The sequence below is a fragment of the Strigops habroptila genome, chromosome 3, assembly GCF_004027225.2.
Source record: "Strigops habroptila isolate Jane chromosome 3, bStrHab1.2.pri, whole genome shotgun sequence".
Taxonomy (NCBI): domain Eukaryota; kingdom Metazoa; phylum Chordata; class Aves; order Psittaciformes; family Psittacidae; genus Strigops; species Strigops habroptila.
This window is the reverse complement of record NC_044279.2, coordinates 24,930,139-24,954,573: the sequence shown is the minus strand read 5'-3', so window position 1 is coordinate 24,954,573 and position 24,435 is coordinate 24,930,139. Positions and strand designations below refer to the sequence as shown.

The 24,435-nt window shown below is 36.3% G+C and overlaps 1 protein-coding gene and 1 long non-coding RNA gene across 5 annotated transcripts in view; one reads left to right on the top strand and one right to left on the bottom strand.

The window, feature by feature from the left end:
* KCND2 (potassium voltage-gated channel subfamily D member 2) overlaps positions 1 to 24,435 on the top strand; it is a 291,609-nt gene that overhangs the window by 34,169 nt on the left and 233,005 nt on the right. The gene's annotated exons all lie outside the window — the stretch shown is intronic.
* On the bottom strand, positions 4,730 to 22,668 carry LOC115605073. The gene is made up of 4 exons (XR_003990502.1): positions 22,468 to 22,668; positions 16,886 to 16,890; positions 12,437 to 12,442; positions 4,730 to 4,739 (listed from the first exon to the last, which is right to left on the bottom strand). It is a non-coding gene; the product is annotated as an uncharacterized LOC115605073 (long non-coding RNA).

The window sequence follows — 24,435 nt, the reverse complement described above, 5'->3', positions numbered from 1 at the left end:
TAAGTAATACTACAACAACAACAATAATAGGGAAAAGAGAGAGAGGAATAAAACTTTATAAGCACAAGTGATGTGCACAATTGCTCATCACCCACTGACCAATACCCATCTCATCCCTGAGCAGTGATCAGCTCCTCCTGGCTACCCCCCCCCAGTTTATATACTGAGCATGACATGCTGTGGTATGGAATACCCCTTTGGCTAGTTTTGGTCAGGTGTCCTGTGTTTGCTCCCTCCCTTATTCTTGTGCCCCTCCTCACTGGCAGAGCATGAGAGACTGAGAAGTCCTTGATCAGGGTAAGCCCTGCTCAGCAACAGCTAAAACATCTGTGTGTTATCAGCATTATTCTCAGACTAAATCCAAATCACAGCACTGTACCGGCTAGTAGGAAGAAAATTAGCTCTATCCTAGCTGAAAACAGGACAACAGTTAATACATTTTCTGATACTCCAAGACCCCGAAAAATTAAGTCGTGCCACATACTGTGCTTGTATTAGCGAGTTTAGTTTCTCCTGACATTTTCTCAACTTTCTTTTATGCAACGTGTGAGCTCCTGATAGGAGTTTGGCATTAGGCAGTTTTTTCCCCCATCCTTTCATATTCTTTGCTTCCTGACTTTCTGAGCAATTCTGCGCAGCTTTCATCTGAGCTTTTGGTTTCAGTGCTCAGTGACCCTTCAAAGCTTTTCAAGGTTTTTCTAAGTTAAATAGATAGTCCAGTGAAATTGCTCTCTTCCTAGTTTGTCTGCTTAAGGAATTTCAGATTTTGAGATGGATTTCATGCTTGGGAAGTTATTGTTTGTTTGTGTAAGTGTTTGTTATGATGGGCTGGTATTCAGAACTCTGTCTCCTGCTGAGACCCTTCAGAAATCTCCACAGCTGGAGCTCCTGAAGACAGGCAATATCCTAACAGGTATTTATGTTCTGGATGAGCTGTGTTTCTTTCCTCTGAAGTAAATTGTTATGAAAATCTCTTTGAGGGATAAATGTCACAGAAAAATTTATCTGTACTAGTGCAATGATTTTTAAAACAGTAACAAGCATGTATGTATAAATATGGCTGCTTTTGCAGAACTGCAGGACAGTATGGCCATCTTGGCTGACCTTACTGATCATATACTGGGAAATTTAAGGACGAACAATTACACACCTCAGAAAGCTAAGGAAGGGCATGCTTTAGATTTGGTTCATAGGTGAGAGATGAAAGCTGATCCTTACATCCCCTCATCGCCTCGAAATCTGGGTTAGACTTATTATTGAGTTCCACAGCAAATTATCATGTCACCTCATGACTCTATTGTCTTACATCTTCATGGGGTTTAAATGGTCCCAGATCCCATACTTCACAGTTTCACTGTCAGTTCTGAGACTCAGCTTTGGTTTGAAAGACTACCCATTAGCTGCTTGTAATGCAGGAGCTGTGATTGATACTAGGTAATAGCATTATTTCCGGACACCAATACTGCCAGTTGTTTCTCACCTTTCAGGCAATGAATCATAGTCAAACATTTTGCAAAATCAGCAGCAATATTCTGTCTGAATAAATTTAAAGGGTGTTGTGTGCAACCCTGCTTGAAAGAGTGAGCATCAGTCCTGATGCTACTATTCACCTTTAACCTGAGTTTGTTATTGGTTCCTAGCTAAAGTTTTAGCACGTAAGCATGAGAGAATCTTAAAGACGCTCATCTAGATCAGCTCTACTCTTTCCATTATTGCACCTACAGGCAAGCTGTTTCCTGTCCTTGAAAAAGAATTGTTTTCGAGAACCGAAGTAGGGCAATTACAAAGTTATGATACATCCAGTCCTAACAATCCAATCTCACTTGCCGTTCTTCCTCAGGCAGACTCTATTGAAAGGAAACAATTCAGTAACAACTGTTTTCTGAAGAGTGGTAATCAGCTCAAGGCCATCCAGAGTGTATTGTCAGAAATATTATCCATTGTACATTAATGTGTGACTGCATTCTGTATGTCAGGCTACAAGATGATCTTTAACAGAAATGACATTGACACAATGCAGTGCTTTGCCTCTAGTCATGTGGCATCCCTCCATTTCACTTCATAGAGGAGAGTAGTTGTTCTTATACAGCTGTCATGCAACAACAGAGTGAAGTAGTGACTGTTATTCTCTGGTGAAATTAGGCAGTCATGCTTTGCAATGGCTTAAAGTTGCAGGTTGAGGAGATAGCATTTTGTGCCTGTTTTATGGCACATGTAGTAAAAGATTTCTCTCGATAAATGGCTTTCCCAAACAAATCTACATTTTCCAGCTGTTTAAATAAATGAAAATGAGCCCTTTTTTTTTGGCATGAGGAACACCTGCTCATAGATGTCAATTATTCTTTCTCTTTTCCTGCCTTTAAAAAAATTAACCATTCTAAATTGAATAGCCATTTAAATGTAGTATTAATTAATATTTAATTGCTTTACTCTGGAGAACGTATCAGGAAAAGGGTTTTTTTGTTCATTGACATCTGGTTAAACAAAGCAAAGTGGAACCTTCTGACATTATCAATGAAAAGACCTGAAAGGAAAGCTGTTCTGTACAATAGCCTCCTTCATGTATTTCTGCAACTGTTCTGTTCCAGTTTTTACAAAATAATACAGCTTGTGCTGGTTATTTTTTTATCTTTAAAAATAAGCTGTAGTTATAGTGTGCATGAGCTATTTTTCATTGTTTGTAGAGCCAACTATAATCCATTTGCGTATGTTTACATGATTTCTGAAGCCTTCATGGACTAAGCTGATCTTGCCTCATTGAACTCTTAGTTTGCCCAGTGAGTAGATTAACCTTATACTTCTTTGTGAACTCAACCCTAGTGAGTCATCATTTATTTCCATGAAAATCCTGTTACCACCAACTACTGCAGCTGAACCACGAAGGTGCCTGTGTCTTCCAGATGAAGAGCAGAAGTTCTTAATTTTGTTCTGTGTGTTGTTTTCCTTATGAAAAAATCTACTCAATAACTATGAAACACAAACCTGAATGCTGCATAATATTCCAAATTAAAAGCATGTGCCTGAGGATTATTTTTTTTCTGAACTAGTCTACTCCTAGTAGGAGTGTTTCTGCTTTCCCTTAAACCTATCTTATGCCTCATCATTCAGGTGTTTCAGCTTGCTTTTCTGATGGCAGGCACTTCCAAGAAGGCAGATAAGATCAAGGGCCTGATCTTAACTAAAGGTAAAATTCCAGTTCATAGTGCTATCTTACGCACACACACACAGAGGCACATGCACACATTGCATTATGCAAACCACCATTGTATATTTATTTTTGTTTTCATATTCTGAAACCTCAAAGAGCCTGGATATATTTTAAGCAATTAAACATGTAATGCCAATCTTAATTCTACTAATTAGAATAAACTAAATATAAGATATAAAAAGCTATTTGTAAGGAAATATTTCTTGTAGAGTTTAAATGTGTCATTATATATGGTAGCGGAGGAATAAAACATGCAAATAAATATCTGCATCAGTAGAAACAAAAACAAAAAATCAGCAAATTAGAAAACACATCTGTTAATAAAACCTTTTATCATTTACTTTGAATACAAATTTGACTAAATTAGTTCTTGAATTATGCTTTGAAGCTAATGAAGACAGTTTCTGATCAGGAAAACACTTCTGTGCTGCCAGTAAAGTTGACAAATGTTATGGAATCTGATAAGTTCCACTGAAGTTTTATATTCTCATCTAAATGGAATTTTTATGTAACATAAAGCAAGACAGTAGGTTTTGGTCTTGAAAAACACAGGGGAGAATAACCATTTTTGGCCATGCATTGCTTGTACACCTGGAATACTACATTTCCCCAACTTAATTTTGAATGGTTTTAGAAATTTGAGTGTTTCTTTCAATACTTTTAATAATGCCTTAATTGGTATGTTTAAGCATGAATTTTTTTTTTTTTGTTACATGTTATTTTAATCACTGTGTTGTTAAATTTATATCACATAAATCCCTATAGGAAGGTAAGTATTTAAGTAGATTTAATTTAATTTAAGATTTAGCTTATGTGCAAATATGTCCACTAATTGATAAACATTGAGCTGTTGTAGCATAATAAAAATAACAAAATCAAATATTAAGAAAACAGCGGGATGATGAAATTACCACTAAGTCCTTTCATAAACTGGTCCCTAAAAGATTAAAATCCCTGAACACTGTTATTTAGCTGTCCAGAAGCTCAATGCAGAATATCCTTAATGAGAAAAATGCAAATAGTGTTGATAAAACTTTTGAATAATGTAAATCCCCTGTATAAGCCAGGTTGTCATCTCATATTTTCTGTCTTCAGCAGGTGAAATAAATCAGATTTTCTATTTATCTTGTGCCAGGTACAGAACTGAGTAAAATAATTGCAGCCATTTCTACTCCATATTAACAGTGGATATTACATGCAGCATCTGCTTTACATTCACAGCCTGGGAAGAACCCTTAATCTGACCTGCTGTAAGATGTAAGCTGTGGCATTCATACATTTTCATATTGCTCATGATCAGGGTATGCACTGCTGTCACTTCTCTGCTTTGGTCATACACCTCAGTACTGTTCTGCTGATGCCTGAACTGCAGCACAGATAAAAGTAATCTCTGCTGACAAACCATACCTTTCTTGGTGTATTTCTCACTTATATACCTGTCCTTTAGTTCTGCAGACATAGTAAATGTATGAATTTAGAAGCCTTGCCGTAATTCTTTTTCTGATACTGCTGCAGAAACTCCAAAGCCTGGCTGAGCGGCCCTGATACAGCAAATACAGCAGAACTATGAAAATTCACTTTCAAGGCTACAAAGAATGTTGAGGAAAATGGTTGTTCAAATCTTATCATGCAATGCCTGCCCTGTTGGCATTACAGAAGGCACTCTTTCTGTTCATTATATAAGAAAACCTACTTGGTAGCTCCTTGTTTCAACTCATCTGTAGTTTTGCCTCATAAAAGACTGAATGCAGACATAGTATTTGGCTCAGGGATAATACTGATTGCTGAATATACTGAGAGAATGAGTCTTCATTTGACTGCAAATGTACTTATCCATATAAATCTCCCTTCTTTTGAGAGAAGCTGAATGTGAGTGATCTGTCAAGTCAAATACCTGAGTTTAGCAGTAAATCTAAGGAAAAATATAATTTACAAAGTAATCAGTAGCTTTTTTAAATCTCATCAGTGAAAAGGAAAGCCTGTCTTTGTACCATACATTGAACAATGGTAATTATACATTGAATCAAGGATTTTAGAATTCTTCAAGTTTTCTTAAACCAGATTGATTGATTTTTAAGATTTATTATTTATTTTTAGCCATCAGGGAAGTGTGCTTCCGATTGAATGAAATGTTGAGCAAGCCCATGATTTGTGAATGATGATCAAGTTTAACCTCTTTCCTTCATCCCCATCCTTCTGCAACTTGAGGTAGAAAAGATAGGAGAGTTTGAGGGCCTTTTGGTATCAATTTTGAAGGGAATTTAGAGCTCTTTTATCCCAATGGACATCTTAATATGGCTACAGAAACAGGCAGTTCTCTCCCAGTAAATGTTTATCTTTATGAGCTTGCAAAAGATAGATAGATAGATAGATAGATAGATAGATAGATAGACTAAAATGCGTGAGGAACAATAAGCAAGTAAGCACAGATAACCAATGCAGCACATAATAAACAGTTTTGAATAGGTATTTGTTGTCTTAGAGCATATTTGTTGAAAATGTCTGTCATTTCAAACTTGGGATATCCAGAAAGGATTCAGGACTCCTTTAAGTCATGTTTTAGTTTATTCCTTGAACTCTGTATGAAAGCATGGAAGTATTGACTTTCAGATAATCATAGACTCATAGAATCATAAAATGGTTTGGGTTGGAAGGGACCTATGGGTAGGGGGACACCTTCCACTAGACGAGGTTACTCAGTTGTACTATTCTGGGTGTTCAGTTGACTTAGGATTTAAGTTGCTTGAATAGAGACCTGCAGTGCCATTTTATACAGCCTATGACATCTTGCCTGGTTGCCATCTGCTTCTCCTACAGGATGCGTGTCTCCTTTAGGATTATGTTATAGCTTTCATTTACATACAGAAACTCTGCAGAGCTCTTTCAAATGGCACTACACATGGAAACTGTATCTACTTTAGGTGAGTGGCATTACTCAGCAGGTATCACTGGTCTCACTGACTACAGGAGGAATTTAAACACCAATTCACAAGTGTATGTATAAATATAAGGTTAGATATTCATTTTAACCAGATTAAAATGTAATGGATTACAGTACTCCAGAGCCAGCTCAAGGCAGGAAATGAGAAAGACCAGAGCTCTTTTCAGTTTTCTAAAGGCAGGTGGACTCCCTGGCATGTGGGACACCTTAGGGTTTTGAAGTCTTCCACACAGAGCTAGCAGACAGACATTTATGGTCTACAGGAGGCCCATTCCTTTTTTTGGAAGAGCAGATGGCCAGGTCAAATGCCCTAGGCCATCTTACACAGAACTACATGCCTAGGTTTAGACAACTGAATCACATTCAGAGAGTCTATAAAGAAAACTACAAGTCCAACTGAACTTGGTGATAACCAGAGCAGAAAATACAGAATGGCTGAAGTTTGCAGTAAGGCTAATGATAAAAAACGTGCAGTAAGTCCATATTCAAAGTGTGGTGGTTCAGAGTGGAAATGCAGCTTTCATATAAACCTGTTAGCACTTGATACAAACACTGGGGTTTTTTTGGGTTTGTTGTTGGTTTTTTTTTTTAACTGAATGTACTGTTTGTACTTATTTCTAAGTAAGTTTCGTGTTTCATAGTCATATTTAGTGCACTAGCCTACTCCACAATATATGGGATAATGAACTTATTGCCCAGTTAGTTAAGAACACTTAAGTTTAACTTAAACTACTTTCAACTTTGATAATGTGTTAACATAGTAACATAGAACATTATGCCTCTTTGCCTGTAAATTATGAAAAACACCAATTATGAAAACTGGAGTTTTGCTGTATCTTCTTGGGTAGAGTATTTTTAAAGTTGCCAATCTCAATTAGAAAAGGCATATGCATAAATATTTTCTCACAGCCTTTAAGAATTTTTAATCCTTTGTTGAAAACATTGGTCTTGAAATTCTGCTGGGATTATTGGAAGATAAAAGTCCTTTAACACATAATTCAAGACATTATTTCTCCTATAGATAAGATATTTAACCTATAATGTTACAGTCAGAATATTTTGTTTACTTTTAATAAACTATTTGGGAGGGGAAAAAAAAAAAGTATTTACACTGTTACAGGCATACACATCCAACAACAAAATCATGGATTACTTAACATTTCATTAGTGGATTAATTGCATTAACTATAAAAACACCTTATGATTTTTTTTTCTTTTTAGCTCACTTGAGACCACCATTACAAATCTGTTAAACCCTCATATTTGTGTAAAAGCATCTTCTTTTAGAAATGAAAACCTAAACCAGTGCATATTCAACAGAGTCATTGTTTCTCAGGCATAGAAGTTACTTTGAATAGTCTTCATCCTTCACAGAAATTACCTAGTTTTGTCTGTTAGTTACAATTCAGAAGAACCTCAGTTTTATAATTTCAAACTTCTCAGGTATGTAGTCCTTCATAGAAACTGAAGATACATATTTTAAAAAAAGTCATTCTTCAAATGTGACCAAGTATATTCCCCACATATTCTATATATTAAAAAACTAATGAACCAGCAACCTTGAAAAGAAACAATGTTTACATGAAAAGGTTTAGCTAAGAATAGATATTTTTCAAGTAATAATAAGAAAAAACTTATTCACATTAGTAGGTGTCTTGGAGAAAATTAAAGGAGTCTTCATGATTTATTACAAACTGAAAAAACAGGAAGGCAAAATAGGAAACAAAACAAAGGAAAGGAAAATTATATGCCTGCTGCAATAAAGAAATTCCTATTAATACTATTAATGGTTAACAATGGCTGAAAATGTGTACAAGCTATTTGAATGTAGCTTGTTGATACCATTACCTTAGTAATATCAAATTTCTCTTTTGTAGGAAGACATTCTGTATTATAGAATAATTCTTTCCTTTGATTCTTAAAAGATAAGTAGTATCTCTTTGTGGAAAACCTTTATTTTCTTCTCTTATAGAAGTTTTCTTTGATAAAGGAATCTTGCCATGTGCTGAACTAAATTTATTTAGCCGCCACCATGACTTCCCATAAATCTACCTATTCTGAAGTTTCCCTGCAGTGTACAGCAGTGTAAGTTTTATGTTTGGTCTTCCTAAATGAGAAGTCCAACAAGGAACAGTGCCATTCTCAATGCCCTGTAAGGGCTGAATCTGCAACACACCAGAAATATTCCTACTGAAACGACCAGGCATTGTTTTGGGCCTGAAAGGAACCCTACTAGCAGTGTTGTTGTTACCAATTGACAAAGGGGTAAGTGAAACAAGTATGATTTTCCAAAATGGGTTTGTATTTTTTTAAGAATACGAGTAAAATCTTTGTTAGGTTTTACCAGATGAACCAGTTTGTCACACTCTTGAAGAAACACTACAGTGACTTTAACATCAGGAAGATTTAAATGAACTTGTGAATTATCAGTGAGCATTTGCTTTTAAATATTCAATCCTTAAAATTCTCGAATCCTTAAATCCTCAGACATCATTTTGCATCTTCAATATTTTATGTTGAAGGAAAGATTTACCTGAATTTCCTATCTTAAGGTATACTCTGTCTCCTGTGAAATACACCTCTAAACTGGCTTGGTTTCTACTATCGAAGTTCACAATTGGAAGCAATCCCAGTTGCATTTCACCACTTCATAAACTTCTTTTCCATGGTGACATTCCCTCTGAAACTGACATTTCCTGACATTATTTATTGCTTGTTTGTAGTGGGATTTCTGTACTGACGGTAATGATAGCACATTACTTTTCTTGGCTAACAAGTAATTTGCATTTTATTCTAGTTAATTGGCCTTGGAAAATAAGTACATATTCATGCTACATTTTTGTTAAATGGCGAGTGGTATGAATCAATTAATAGGCAGATATTAATTCTTGCCTATGAAGGTATTTGCATTTGTTTTTCAAACCTCTTTTGGAAACGAATCAAAATAGAAAAAATCAGAGAAGAAATTTTTCACACTGGCTAAAATCTTAGAAGTCATTGGGAGTTCTGCTTCAGTGGGGCTAGGAATAAATCCCTACTGGCATATAATATAATATAATATAATATAATATAATATAATATAATATAATATAATATAACATAATATATAATTAATATAATATAATTAGAATATTCCTCCTATCCTTTTCTGTAAAGCTGACTGAAAAAGAAACAACATCGCCTTGGCCTTAGCCTGCAAACAAATAGTATATTTACAATCAGTGAACAATGTATATAATAAATTAGCAATGTTAATTTAGCAGAACCTAAATTCATGGGTTCTCTGTGCAAGTGTTTTCCTATCCTGGATGAACTTTTCCCATTACATGCTGCACTCATCATTTCGTTAAGAACCATATGATTTCACAGCCTCTTCTTTGAAAAGCCTGGGACCACGCTGACCAAGAGAAGTACACAGTAGGGAGAAAGATGCAGTATTTCCATTTTAGGGAGGAAAATCTGGGACCTAGAGAGTAAGTTGCTAACTGGTATTTGCGGAATTTGTGGCAGGCCTGGGAACTGAAAAAGCTCTGGTGCCCTTGCTTCGAGGTTAGTGTCTTCTTGCGCGCCTGTATACACACTTGGTCCAGTCTTATCGCTGTCTACAACTACCTGAAAGAAGGTTGTAGCAAGGTGGGAGTTGGTCTCTTCTCCCAGGTAACAAGTGGTAGGACAAGAGAAAATGTCCTCAAGTTTAGATTGGATATTAGGAAAAAATTCTTCACCAGAAGGGTTAATTAGCATTGGAACGGGCTGCCCAGGGAAATGATTGAGTCATCATACCTGGAGGTATTTAAAAGACAGACATGGTGCTTAGGGACATGGTTTAGCGGTGGACTTGGCAATGTTTATGGTTGGACTCAGTGATCCTAAAGGATACAACCAAAATGATTCTGTGAATCTATGATTCTATGAAAATAGGAATGTAAACTTAATATTATTTTATATTTTACATCAGACTAAAACATTCCTCTGTTAATTTTTTTAAGAAAAAACACAACTTGAGAAACTTGTAACAAAAACCTAGAAAATTATAAATGATAAAAAGTACTGAATGAGAAAAGAGACTACCTTTGTTTTGCTCAAGATTTTACTTCAGCTGCGAAAACCAGACCCTCTCATCACCCTATAGGGCACTATTTGATCTTTTACACTCATTGCTTATTAATGGGGTCTAAACATGGTTCTCCCTTGCTCCTACATTCCCTGAAATGCAGAAAAGTGGTTTTCTTCATAGTTCAAAAAAACCAACATACAAGGACCAAATTTTATATTACATTTACAGTTCATTTTTAAGCCTTAACACTTGTTGGCTCCAGTAGACATCAGGAGTACTCAGCACTTTGTATCACTGACTCCACAGCACCTTATAATACTTCTCATAATATGCATAATCTCAGTGAAAGAAATCAAAGAAAACATTCCTGAGAAAACAGGCTTTGGAAAAAATAATATTTTTTATTTTCATGTATGTAAATTTTAATGGAATAGAATATGGAAGTGGGATTTTTCTTCTGTTTTATTTATGAAAATAGGCTCAGCTACTTCTTTTCCCCAACTCAAAACCAAAACCCTTTTTTCTGCAAAGCTTACAAAATATCATTTTTCCATATAGCTGTATGAGTAACATCAGTGCTTTTAGAACAGGACACTTAAGTGCTACTCCACATGATCAAATGTTGCAAATAAGACATGTTTTTATGAATAACATTGCTTTAGTTGTCGTTTTGTACACCGTTTCTACACAAGTGGATAAAGAAATCTTTCCCTTTTTTGTATGAACAGATAAGGTTTATGTTTTCAAGTGTGGACTCCTGAGGATACCAAAGTTTGAGCAATCACAGGAACTGATTCAGGCTAAGAAAGAATATGAAGGATTTGGGAGAAATTTTGTTCCACAAGGCTATTCATGAAGAACAGCTAAATGAGTGATTATGTCTAAACTTTTGAGTATCTTATCAACAAAAGCACTTAGTATGTCCAAAACTTCTCTAAAAACATTTCTAAGCAATAATAACAGATATCTTTCCGAGGAAGAACCATGTATTTTTTTTCGTTTGTCTTGTTCGTAGATTAGCTTCAATGTGTGTCTGTTCTCTTTTCTGATCCTTCTCTGTGAAAGAGTATCTGGTCTTACCCATTTGATCATGGCTTTTGCAGCTTTGTGTAGGATGTGTAGTCTATTTTTCGCAGTTTGGTTTGAAATGCACATCTTGTTTTTGTGTCATCTTTGAAATTCCCATGCCCACTTATCTTTAGATGAAAGAAAGCTGTTCATTTATCCAATGAGATATGATATAGAATGTATTTGGGGATGATAATTGCACATTTTGTGAAGTCTTCAAAGACAGAAGACTGAAGGCCAACAAAGTAGTATTTCAGTAAAGGGAGGTAGATATCCTGGCCGCTCCAAAGTGATTAAAACAATGATCTCCAATCTTGCATAGATGTTTTCTTTTTTTTCATGAACTGAACTTATATGGAGAAAATCCTATCTCATTTATTTGATGAGTTCCTATTTTCATGAATTTCTTCATATGCAAAGGGAATCAAGCCTTTTTCTTTCATTTTTTTTTTTTTTTTCCCCTTTTTTCTTGTGTGTGTTGGGGGGGGGGTGTTGGTTTTTTCTGAGTGTAAGATATCTTTTTCAGAAACACCTGATGGGGCATGTCTGGAATGAACTACATTCCCCAGATCCATCACTGCTAAGAATGACAATTTATCAAAAAACATTTGCCTGCAACTCTAGTATTTCATAGTGTCCTAAGAATCTAGATATGTTCTCTGGAGGCACTAGCTTCTCTTCCTAGGTCTTTCCCATGGCCATATACTATAGAAACACAAGAGTCTTTGGCCCAGGGAGGTTCTAACAGAAATTTAGGTGTAAATCAAATTACTATCTTTCTTTGGAATAGGCAAAAAATTGTCATATCTGAGATATCTCCACTGAAACACTTCAGACTCAACAAATTGCTGCTTCATTAACAGAGCCATTTTGCTTTTTCTGGCTTATTTTTCTAACCACCACTGCAGATCTAATCATCACACCTTTGTGATACTTTTTATTCTGTGATCTTTGTCCTGGAGACTGCAGCTGCTGACTCCACCTGTGCTACTGCAAATTACCAGTGCAGCTGAAGAAACCTTTAGAAGATGTGATTTATTCTGCTTCATTTTACCCTTTTTTTTAAAAAGAGGGTTAAATTGCACTAACACCAATTTTAGACTACACTCTTACCTATCTTGATCCATGCATGCTGTAACATAGTTACATGGAGAGTGGGAACCCTATACTGAAATCCACGACAAATACCCTAACCCAGAATCAAGGCACTGGAGAGCCAGGCTGGTTAAAGTTACAAAGATGTACAACTAAGCCCAGAGCTGAAAGCTGAAGCCTGAGAAGATTCTCAGTCTAGAAAAATACTGGTCTGAGTTGGCAAAGTATAAGAAAATGAACACAAAATCTGTGTAATCAGAAATGTCAGGGGGATTGAATGTCAGCAAGTGCTGTTAGCCCTGCCTAAATTGCCCAAATCAGCCCAGGTGTAAACAGCTGCAGCTGCCATTGAAGTTACCAGGAGTTGCATCCACTTCTGTAAGTGAATTAGGTTCCCAAAGGTAAGGCAATACTCCTCCCCTGCATCCTTTTTCTTTTTTTCTTTTTTTCTTTTTTTTTCTTTCTCCTAGCTGAAAGATCAGTAAAAATAGCCTTCTAAAATAATGGTAAAGATAAAAGCAATGATGTTCAGAGGTAAATATGATTAAAGATGAAAATATTTTTTATGTTACGAAAAGACTAGATGAGCCACAGATCATTGAAATTCATATCAAAGTGTAGTCACTGGTTCTATAAATTCATGAATAATTCATCAAAGAAAAATCTAAAAACTGTAGAACTACACTTTCAAAACCCCAGCATTTTAGGTGACCACTGGCTCTTTGGTTTCTAAACACTACTAAATGCATCAAAGGAGCCACCTAGATTGTGTCTCCATGTACCTGAGTGCTATTATATGATATTTCACTTCAGATGCAGGTGAGTTTAACTTTTTTAAAATTAGCCAAAAAGTCATAAGTATACACTGAAGGCAGAAATAGCCTTTAATTTTAAAGAGACTGTTAACTTTCAGTTTATATTTCTAAATTGAGTGTTTGGTGTGTTAGTGTTTCAATGCTACCCCTTTCCCTAGTTTAACAGTATAGAGCCCCAGAATGCTGCTTGATTCTAGCTGAGGGACATGTGAGAAATGGCATTTACTACTAATGCACTGAAGATTTGCATTCTATATGCAGACAGTACAAATGGTATGCACATATCCATTTTTATCATTCTTAAGAGTACTAAGAGAGGTTTGTTTGGTTTTTTGCTTTTGTTTATTTAATGCCAAATGTCCCTCTCAGAAAGATGCGGCAGGAAATCTGTTCCCCTAAATTCTCTATTCCTGCTACTGATCATGGGTAGGGACAAATTCTACATTTCCCTAAACTGACTCAGGCTCAAATTCATCCCACCTAATAGCGGAAAGTTAACTGATGTGTCCAAATTGAGATAATAGTTGTCTTAGACTTCTTTCATAGTCAATGGAGAGGAAAAGAAAGTGCTTGGGATGAATAGTACTCCTCTCTTCTGAATGAAGTGAGGTGGTAAAATAGCTAGGCTCCTAACTTGTATACGCCTAGAACAAATGGCGAATGCTAAGGATTCAGTAATTAATGGAGAGATTAATGGTGGATACAGGTCCCAGCTTCCAAATGAAAATAAAATTACGATTACATTGTAACTATTCTTGCTTGGTCCCATCTCACTGGGACTATAACAAAGCTGAGCTAATGAATTTAAAGTATCCTGGCACACCTTAGTGACTTATGCTTCTTTTACATGTCATAATTTTAGGACTAGATTTTAAGTATACTAGCTATTTGTTGCAGTTCCTTAAACCTGGCAGAGTTTTTTTGCCATATTTTGTCAAAATGCGTTTTTCTCAAGAGTATATATTTTCCATGGGAAATATACCTTTCAAATTCCAAAGACATTTTAAAATAATAATTTATAGAGATGTGTGGGAAGATGCTATCGTAACCTGCTTGAGATATTGCTCATTTGCTTTGATCATTTGCCTTTGATCGTTTGCAAATTTAGGCCCTGTTACTGCTAACACTCATGGGCTTAATTCTCCTTTAGATAAACGTTTGTAGCACTAAGGTCTTGAAGTTTTTTTCTCTTTCCATCAAAGACTACAGGCTCTGATGTTCTTCGATGAGAAGTGCTAGATAAATACAAAGGACACAGGGCTTTTCTCCTATGAATTCCAGCAGAAATTTCCTTTCCTACACTCCTCCTTTTCCAACGCTGTCAGGCAACATGCCCAGGCTGCTTCCTACCACCATGCACAGTCTGAGTATATACCTCTCTTGCAGTCTGATGTGTCCATTTACATAACCAAAAAATGAAGTCTCACAAGTCTGGAATTAGGAAGGACTTGCAGGAGGAAGTTTCTGAGTGCCAGTTTGGCACTTCCTGTAAATTAGCACCCAGAAAGGCACTTTCATTGTGCTAAAGCTTTGAGTAAAACCACAGATTGTTGTCTAATAGAAATAAAAAGGAGATTATAATCTCCTATATGCCTGAGAAGCAGCTATAACTGCCACATATCATCCCAAATTCTCAAAAGATTGTATCTTCCCAGTAGTGTCATGCATTACCCAAGCTTTACCCGCTGAAGAATTTGCACTTAGAGTATAAAAAATAGTGTCTCTCCGTAAAAAAAAAAAAAAAAAAAAAAAAAAAAGAAGAATACATAAAACTTTATGACTAGTATATTCTCTTTTCGAGGTGATAAGGTGCAGGTATCAAAAGATAATGCAGTTTATTTTACAGGAGATAGCCCAGGAAAAATTCAAGACATTCCAATCTGATATTCAGTGCTAGGCTTATAAAAAAACAATAGAAGCACTTGTGCTAACACAATGCAGTATAAGACTAGTATGCACACCTTTCAGGGTCGTGAAAGATCATGCTGAGGCTTTTAAGTCAATTTATTGGAATTATTTTTAGCTAATTGAGAGGGATACACCCTTGCAAACTTAAAGTTGAGAAAACTACATAAAACCTATTACTTCTGTTCCCACTCTACCAGCTGTACAGACACTAGAGTAAAAACCCAGTTCATACTTCATTGCCCTGCTAAGAAGAGGCAAACTAAAACCAGCTTCAGAAACTGCATGTGCTTCTGACACTTTCTGGCAATTCTTTGAAATTTTGCAGTTAGAAGTTTAAATAAATTTTCTCTGTTGTGTTGCTGTTTGAAAGACGCCCACCACAAGGGAAGCCTGAGTGGAAGGCGGGTTGTGACTGCTCTTGTTCAAAGTGATCTCTGCAGGCCTGTGCCTGGAGAGTCCTGTTGCAGGTAGGAGGATTGTCTGCTGGGTTCATTCCTTAACCACATCAGAAAATCCAATCTGACATCCTGAGGAAGTGGAAGTAGCAATTAGCTCAGAGCGTCTAGTTAGACCTCTGTCAGTTTGCAACCGTGTTGCTTCAGAAGTCAGGTGAATACAAGTAGTGAAGCAGTTTGCATATTCTGGCAGTAGCATTCTAACCAGTATGGGTATTTTAGGAGGAAAAGAATATCAATTGAAAAGATGGTAGTTACATTCATCGTCTTAAACAAAATTAGGCTTTTGAAAATCTACTATTTAGAGACCAAATTCTGAAATTAATAGCTCAGATGTTATTTTTATTTTAACATATGGATGTGAGGGATGTAAATCCATCAAAGATACAGACTCAAGTCTCATTTCATCCAAAAGCAAACACCTTTGAAAAATGCTAGGTACTGCGTTGAGTCAATATCTGAGAAAAGTTAATAAGACTGGTTTTCAACAACTTTTTAATCTAAAGATATCGAAAGAAAAGACAGGAATATGTAGGAACTGTGGTCAGAATAAAGCTAGAGATCTCTCATGGTATGTGTACTATTGGACACCAGGAGAGTCATGCAAGTAAAATGGCTTTCTAGGACATCTAAAAGACTCATTCTGCCCAATTTTATTGAGAGAGTACAAAACTTATGAGACTGAAAAGCACACAAATGTAATTAATGGTTTCTGACAGGCCTTATTTGCACAGCAAGTGACATTTGACAACATGAGAAAAACTCAGCTTCGGGTGTTAGCCGTTTTAATTAATTCATGTCCATAATGAGAATCATTTAAGTGCTATGGGAGTTGACAACATACCTTTAAATAAGACAAGAGAACTTAAAAACTTGATAAGCAAATTCAGGATTTTGTGCAAAATGTTGAGTCATGCAGGTCATGATCAGTAACTCCACTGTATTTAATGTTTTTACAAATATATCACATCGTTATATTTTGAATATTTAATTTTGGCAAATGTACAAATGTATGACTTCTGAAACTGTCTAAAAAAAGCAATAAGATTACTTTTCTCTTGAAAATATCCTCTTTATAGTAAATGTTAAATTTATATACATAACCTAAAAGTCTATTATGCTTAGTACCACTTGAAATCTACAAGCCTTTATTTTGGTTACAGATAACAAACTGTTTCTTATATTTTACTTTGTCTTTGTGTCTTAATCTGTACTCCTCTTGCAAAACACATTATGATGTCGATGTTTCTCTATTCACACCAAATAAGTGCTTGATTCTCTATTTGCAGTCCCAAATTCTCTTCTGTGTAAGTTTGAACCATCTAAAATGAACTAAACCAAAACTGATTACTGTAACTAGAAAACTGAATATTGATTGAGAGATAAATATAACTACATCTCTAAAATTTTTCAAAAGATTAATTGGCACACTGGGAAGGGTCAGTATCATCCCTCTTAAGAAAGATAGATAGGATAAAATGACAAGCATGTCGGAAGGAGGGTAAAATGGCTGTAAAAGCTGTATTTAAGGCCAGACCATTTGGTTAATCTGTGTGTTGATTTTGAAGAGTTCTTCCAGTAGAATTCTTCCAGGAATAAACCTTTGATAGATCATGATTTTAAATGAACTTCTCTTCCTCTGGACTTATTATTAAATGTTATTTACTAAGTACATATCTGCAGCTGACTGCATCATGGAAAAGAAAGTCAGTGTTTTATTCTGTTGATCAGTTTTAAAAATCTAAAAGGACTTAGTGGCAGTTAGTAGGTGAGAATGATGATTTGGAGTTCTGTAAAGTATTTTGTGTGATATTTCCATTTCTTTCTCAACTGAAGGAAATAAAGGTCTTCAGATAAGCGTCACCCACCACTTTACTGTAACCTAATGGTCTGTGCATGTTCAGAGTTTACAGTGACTTCAATAAGACCAGTCATAGAAACAGTTAAATATTAATAGAAAAAAAAAAAGAAATAAGAATCTGAGTGCTCCTGAAAGGAGTAGAGGATTGAAACTTGGGAAATAACCAAGGCAGGGCACTAGCAGTTCAGTTCAGAACTGGGTAATACTCACAGAACAGCAGAAAAACCCTTGGCACACATTTTGAGTAGTTTTGGCACTGTTTAGCTGGAGCACTGAATCAGAAATAGCCATGATGGACAAAGCCAAGGAGAATCCTTGCAGGATCTCTGTAAAAATATTACTAAGAATTAATGGTGCTGGAAATAGTCATCTTGGTGCCTGCTGTTATCCTCAGGCATCAGAATGCTAACGAAGGCCACCTCATTGATTTGTGTATCATGATGTGAGGTAAGCAGAGACCAAATTGCACCTCTTCACAGGATTTCTAAGGTCACATTGAAGTTTCTTCAAATTCTGAATTGTGTAAAATAAATATGTATCCACTGACAGTGAGAGGCATTAATCTCTATTTGCTGAAAATTGGACCATTTACTTGTTGAGTAAAGCAGGGTGTGTAGAAAATAATGAGCTTGTTCCTTCTGGCTCATCTGTTGCCTTCTTAACCCCAGGGAAAGTAGGAAGATGTAAGAGAGAAGGGGTAGGAAGCAGCTTTACCAGCTCTCTGACTGCTAGGGAATCCATCACACTAAGAGTATCATCTGCTGGTGAGATGTTTTTCACTTCTCTGTGTCACCTGGTTGGTGCAGAGGGAGAAAAGTAGATGAGATAAGCCAGACCACCAAGTGCAAAACTGTAAAATGTTGTTCTCATTTTGAACATGCGCAAATCATCAAAGAATTAGGCTTTATTTTAACGAACTGAAGGAATACTGTGTGGAAGGACTATGTCATTAAATCTGATGATAATTATATACTGGAAATGTAAATTGTATTTCTTAAGCAATTTTTTTTCATTTCATTTTCATTGTAAACACTTCAAACTATGAAGCCTAATTTACTGCAGAGAATGTATGAAATGACATGCAGTATGCTGGGCAACATCTGTCTGCACACATCACATTTCATTCGGTAGCAGTAAAATAGTGTTTTGTTAATTATACTGACTGACCACAACCTTCCCCTTCTACTTAATAACATGTTACCATTGAATGCCCAGCTGCCGATTTCACTATTTAGTTTTAGCACTGTACTGATGGAAAGTCTTTTGAGTTATACTACATTTTCAAGCCACATATTCATACTACAGAGGAGATCACATGTTAATAATTACATTATATGCTTCTCTAGAAGTTTGAGAGTGGGAATATTTTTTGAAAGAGTACATAAAGGTCATTTGCTTAACAATATTTGCTTTTATAGTAGATTGAACAGCCTATTATTTTCACTATATTCTCAAAGCATTGGCATGGAGCACAGAGCCTCCGGCACCTAACACAGTGTTAAGAGTAGCTGCTGCAGATGTAGGCCAACAGTTATTGCCAAGAAATGGCTCTTTGGAGAACTTAGAGGCTGGTGGCTAAGCTTTTGGTGCACTTCCTAATGCATTGAATCCACATACGAATACACAAACCCAGTGAACATGACTGTGAGCAGCCTTGGCAGGATATGAAATACACACTTGAAATACAGTGAAAACATGACACATTTTTTCTTGAACTTTATGGTGATAGGGCAACTTCTGTGTTGCAGAAGTAGCTAGATTTTCTAAGACAGTTTCTAACCAGTATCTCTGTCCATTTTATGCACCATTCTCTGAAAATGTCCGGTCAGCGTTTTCTCTGGACAAGTTCATTAACTACGAGTGCTGGTTTGAAGACCCAAATAAGGGGGTGACTTGCTCCTGAATTTTTAATCTATAGGATTTAAATATCTTTGCACTTTTAAAATCCTCTTGATTCCCATCTCCAACTTCATATGCCAAAAGGTTTTGAAAATCCATTTCTAAATCATAATTTGTTCTAGTTTTCTGGTCTATAGCATAACAAAATATGAATAATAATGTCTATCTACTTCATTGCCAAAATTATTTATTGTTTGCAATGTGCTCTGACAATGTGAAGTGTTAATTATTGTAATTAAGGTTTTCATATCAAAAGAAGCTTGAGGAGCAGAAAAATTACCGTTTTATTCTTACAACATTAGTTTTTTGACTGTAAATAGATTTCACCATACTTGATTTGTACTTTAGCTCTTAGCACTTAGAAAACTTATTCTCGGCTCTTTCTAACTTGATACTAAGATACTGAATCAAGCATTCTTACCTGATGCTGTTATTTGTCTTAGTTTCCAATTGCTTAAATTTTATCGTTTCTCAAAATATATGTGGGATATATCTTAGGTCTGGCAAGATATTGCTGATGCCAAAATCTTTTCATATGTGGGAGTGATTCCTTTCAAAACAATAGTGTATGTTTGAGTGTGCGAACTGAAGAATGAACAGACATAATTTCCTGCCTGCTCACTGGTTCCTCTTAAGCTGTAGATCAGATGTGACACTGAATTCAATAGGAGGAAACTCAGAACTTTCATCGATACAAGACTCAGCATCAAATAGCACTTCACTCTTATTTGTTGCTGAATGGTCTAAAACAGAATTGCAAAGTGCTCTTCTAATTAGTTATCTTTAATATTTTGCCGTTAGCACATTACATTCGGCAGCTTTGTGGTGTGTAAAAAAAATGTCACATAAGTGGATAGTGTCTGGGGAAACAGCTACTTTTTTCTAATCCTAAAAAACAACAGCTTGTGAGGGTCAATCTTTTAAAGTGTATGCTTCACTGAATGCAATTATTAATCATTTCCCTTCAGGAAAAATATTAAATTAAGTGTTAAAGTACAGATCTAAACAGTGTTAAGTGCCCAGAGCTACTGAGTTCATAGTTTCAGCTGTGTTTCAGTGTGAGATAATTGACCTTCCATAATGCAAATGTAGAGCTGGCACTGACTGGTACAAAATGACTCATCCTGTCTCAGTATTTTATCTCCTTGCATTTATTCATTTATTTCTGTGTCCATCCTCAGTTGCAGTGAAGGTCTCTGTGAGTGTGCTTAGGACTGGGTCCTTGGCTTTCTCCATTTTCAGTAAGCACACAGTTTGCAGGATGATTTTCTCCAATATGACAGCTTTCTAGTAAAGATAGATGCAAATCAAGGCAAATAATATGGTCGAAGCTTTTTATGATTAACAATCCTCTAAGCCAGCTGAATTTACTGAGATATAAAACTATATTTGTAAGCTATGGTTAAGATGATTTTCATAGGTAAACAAACAAAATATCCTCAAACTGTATCATTCAGGTTCAAAACCAAAAAACAGAGATCCCCACAGAAATCTTTCTCACTGTGCTTATGATACTGAAAAAGACCTCTAATATTAATCTGTGTTTTTATTATTAAAGTGCTGTCTGTAATTATGTTTGAATAATATGATTGACGTCACTGATTACAGATTGTGGCTTTTCTGAAGCAATACTCAATTTCAGATGCCTTCTCAGAGTATCATGCTGGTAACAGCTAAACCAGAAAAGGTGCTGCTGGTTTGCTGGTCAGAAGAAGCAGATATGAAAATCATTTACAGTTGAAAGGAAGCAAGGCTGGGGCACTCGGTAGGATCTAAGAACAGCAGTGCTCATTTTTTCTACCTTAAATATAGTGTCTTTGCATATGTGTATGTATAAGTCTGTGTACGTAAACACACATACCTATTGCTCTCCCTCTCTCTATATAGATGTACTATACAGGCGTTTTGTTTTGTCCAACTATTCTGAGAAATAAAGCTACTCTGTTGCTATCACAATATGCTATCATGAATTTACATTATTTTGTGTCCCTGGCAGCATTTCACAGTGGAAGGACTATTGCTGAAGAACAGTGATTTTGAAAAGAGTGATTAGGAAAGAAAGAATGCCCTAGTGGGAAAGATTATGTCCTGTGTGATCAGAGCTTACAGTTTGATTCATTATTCTTTCACGAGACAGTTAACTTTAGACAGTTATTCTTACCGTGTACAGTGGCTGTGATTTGACAAATAAATACTTCATGTGCAAAAATCCTGTGTTCCCCAGTTACAACAAAATTGTAAAAATGTTTGATTTTTTCCATGCACAATTTTGTTGTCAATTGAAAGGCTTCATTTTAAATATTAATGTGGATTTTCTGTATATAGAAATCTCAAGTATATCCCAAACAAAATTAAAATTGAGATGTATTTTTTCTATAAAAAAAGCTCTCCATGATGCTTTGAAAGGTAACAGCTGGGAAGGGAGAGATGTAGGAACTAGAAGCAATTCAGGATCTGTATTTCTTCTGGTTAGAGTTGGTATTTCAAAACCATTTTTTATATCTACATCCTGGACACCTTAGTGAAAACAGAGATTCATATGTAATTAGTTATACAATACAGAAGTGTACTGGCTGAACACATTATTTATATCATCTGCTGCCACATCTCCATCCATACTGTAGCCTAGTAGCAGAAGTGCTCAAAGGCAATGTGGGATGTGTTGTCCTGACCCCAGGTCTTAGAAAGAGCAGGGGCTTCAACCTGTCTCTCTGGCATCAATAATCTGGCTGCAGGGCTGTAGAATCTCATTCCCTGATGTAATCATATGATGTAGGAGAATTCCAGCAAATTACTTCCTTTAGGTTAAGGACTTCAAAACTCATTTTTCCATATGTAAGGTGACTGCACTGGTAAGTTACACAGTCCTGGGCTAATTTCTGCTGTCAGGTAACTTACTCAGTTCTAGATATAAGGAACCAATCCAATGAAATCCAAAGTAAACCCAGTATATCCATGCAGAAACTTCCAGTTTTGACAACTGTCATTTTCATATGAAGTGGTACTCTGCTGAGAAATAACCCTGAACATATACAACCATTCTAACATTCTTGGATGTTAAATGTGGATGGCCTTCTTACAAGAATCATAGAATACCAGGTTGAAAGGGACCTCCAGGATAATCTGGTCCAACCTTTCTTGGCAAAAGTACAGTCTAGACTGTCCCAGCATCCTGTCCAGCTATATCTGAAGAGTGTCCAGTGTTGGGGAGTCCACCACTTCCCTGGGGAGATTATTCCAATGGCTGATTGTTCTCACTGTCCTCGTGTCCAAAATTTTCCTCGTGTCCAATAAGAATCTTCCTAGGAGTAACTTGTACCCATTATCCCTCATCTTTTCCATGTGACTACTTGCAAAAAGGAAGCCCCCAGCTTCTTTGTTGCCACCTTTTAAATACTGGAACGTAGCGATAAGGCTTCCGCTGAGCCTTCTTTTCTCAGGGTTGAATAAAACCCATTTTCTCAGCCTTTCCTCACATGGCAAGCTTCCCAGTCCTTGGATCATCTTTGTGGCCCTTCTCTGGACCCTCTCCAACCTGTCCAGATCTTTTCTGTATAGCAGGGACCAAAACTGGGCACAGTATTCCAGGTGTGGCCTGACAAGCGCTGAGTAGAGTGGGATAATGACATCTTTATCTCTGGTGATGCCCTTATTGGTGTAACTCAGCATTGTGTTGACTTTCTTTGCTGTAGCTGCACACTGTTTACTCATATTGAGCTTGTTGTTCACCAGGATGTCTTCCCTAAACTTTTAACTTGCTTGTTCCCCAACTGTTGACATGGTTTTGAGTTTTCTTTAAGGCTGTCACAAGCCTTTGGTAACTTACTGTGTATGTAATTAAAATATATTCTTGCGGGTTTTCACTTTGTTCAGTAAACAGTACCTATGTTTTAAGTGAAGGTTAATCTTCCTTTAGATTTCCAGCTATATTTTCAGCTGGCTATTTCTGTTTAGGGCAAAGTTGGAATCATGCACCACCTAGTAGCTGCCAAAATTTGTTAATCATGCAGCAAAGCTGTCCTATACATTAGTAAGTGACCCTATGAAGCGGCAGTAAAACCATAATCCAGTGTTTAAACACATGCTGAGGATTCTAGCAGTTTATCTTCTTCCATCAATGCTGTGCATTTGAGAAGGGAACAGGTGTACTTCCATGAATACTAGTTTTTGTTGCAGGTTCACAGCAACTGCTTTCTTCTGAGTTTGGTAAACATTTATTTCAACATTCATACCTCTTTTTGCGTTACACCTACCCTCATTTTCTTTTCTGTGATTTCTTTTGCAGAAGACAGAGCTCCTGAGGGAAAATGGGAGCAAGTTCTGAGAGCTGGAGCACATGGCTGTCCCTATGTACATTGCTCCAGAGTCTCCACACCTTGAGGGAATGATTAATTTGAAACTGCACAACATGGCCCTCATACTGGGAGTCTCTTTTTCTTGGCTTGTATTAGCTTAGGAATACATATGTTTAAATTTTTTTTCTACTTCATTTTACCTGAAGTCAGTCAAGAGATGTTTGTTGTTCCTTGAGAGCATGACAGAATCTGTGTGACGAAAACTACTGAGCTTCTAAGTTGCACTTGTACAAAACTTGTTATAATGTGTATTTGGAGAGCTCATAGAGAAAGATAGTCCTATTTAATTTTATTCACACATCTCACCTTCAGTTCAGACTCTGTGTCCTTGCCTCAAAAGACCCTCAAAGTTTTGTGCCAAGCTATCTCTCAAACCTGATTTCCTATTACATTCCTCTTCTTTATGCCACCAACACCTCAGAACTTCATTTGTCCTCTGTCACTCTCTCCAGGCTTAATTCCATGCCTGTACATTCCAGCTTGCAATTTGTTGCCAAGTCACAATCCTACTTTAATAAAAGCCCATTAGCCAAAATCAAAGAAATACATTTCTTTCACCAGATTTAAAGTGAATATGGAAAGAAACAATGAAAAGCCTGAAAGTCTGAAGTGCTAAGCTAGTGTCCCATTTCTTTGGGTCAAGACTGCTTCTCCAGGAACATGATCAGGCAGATAAAACTGCAGGACTTGAGAGATGATCCTTCTTAGCAAAAGTAATTAGAGCAGATTTATTTAAATCTGCTGTATTGCTTAGTCAGTACCACACCAGTACG